This window comes from Aplysia californica, unplaced genomic scaffold, assembly GCF_000002075.1.
Source record: "Aplysia californica isolate F4 #8 unplaced genomic scaffold, AplCal3.0 scaffold01332, whole genome shotgun sequence".
NCBI classification, from domain to species: Eukaryota; Metazoa; Mollusca; class Gastropoda; order Aplysiida; family Aplysiidae; genus Aplysia; species Aplysia californica.
This window is the reverse complement of record NW_004798602.1, coordinates 60902-62218: the sequence shown is the minus strand read 5'-3', so window position 1 is coordinate 62218 and position 1317 is coordinate 60902. Positions and strand designations below refer to the sequence as shown.

Here is a 1317-nt window from a genome sequence, read left to right as displayed (position 1 = left end):
CCCCTGCCGCACACACACACATCTCTAATGACCCCCCAATGACCATCAGCTCAACTGCTGTTGATGGGGTAGAAAGTAATGGAGGCGATCCCACACATGTTCTTTCCTTTGACAATCCGCATGTAGCCTTGTTCACCCCACTCCGAACCTGGGGAGCAGATATTACATATATAATATTATATACTAGCTGGGCCCCCTTTCCATGAGAGGAATGATCGGTGCATTAACATCAACTGAAAGTCATTGGCCTACTATGTTTACATTCTACTGGAATGGAGCAATACATCTTGAGAGAAAAGTGGCCCATGTGTTTCCAAGTAGCCAAATATAAAACAGATCTAGATTTAGATGTAAAGATTGATTCTCTTTTCCGCTTCCGTTTTTGTACGCTCCATAATTTCATAGGTACGGAAACCGTGCGCACGGCTAGTGAACGAAAACTTCGCTTGCTTACAATGGCGTCTTAGAAGACGAACGTTCCCAAGATTAGAACCCTGTGTGGACGAAACAAAGCATTTAGGAAATATCGGGGAAAGCAGTTTGCGTGGATTGTTTAAAGTTAGGTCCTAGCCACATGGGTGCTTTGGACGCCTGGAAAGTTTCAAGGTGTGGGTGGTTAGGTAATAAGGGAGGAGTTTGCGCACAAAGCCTCCCAAGTCCACTTATATATGTATTATATGTATGATATATATAATATATGTAAAGCGTACTGACAAAATGAATTACTTTTCGCAATTCACAAATGTAGAATTGGCCAAAAATCGACACTGGAGTCAAATTTGTAGATTTTCAGTTGATGGGAGTCTTTAAGTAGAACATTCCTTTTCTTACTTCATAGCTGTACATTGTAACACTTCATCTAGATCTAGATCTATCAGCCAGATGTATCTAATGCTATAGGGCTCAAATCCAGAAGTAACTTGTCAGCACGCTTCACACACACACACACACACACACACACACACACACACACCAACGCACTCATAAGAGCTGAGAAGCAGGCTGTTCTAAAGAGTAACTGGCATCTGTTATCAATAGTGCTACTCCCCCCCCACCCCCCTGATACGGAAAAGAAATTAGCAACTCATTCCGAAAAACATAATGTTCTAATATCACATCACTGGAACCACCTTACTGCCCAGGTTGCGTTGATCTTGTTTTGCCACCCCCGCACCGTTATCGTTTTATGAGACAAACTGGCAAAGCATTTTACACTTACTATGATGTATAGTATGGACTCTTTGACACGCATCATTGACTATTTGCACACAGAAATACACCTACGTTTTAGAAACGGCCGCTGTTAAGAACAAAAGA

The 1317-nt window shown here is 42.1% G+C and overlaps 1 protein-coding gene across 1 annotated transcript in view; it reads left to right on the top strand.

The window, feature by feature from the left end:
* LOC101857304 (transcription initiation factor TFIID subunit 1) overlaps positions 1–1317 on the top strand; it is a gene marked incomplete at its 5' end in the record, with an annotated part of 61244 nt that overhangs the window by 54351 nt on the left and 5576 nt on the right.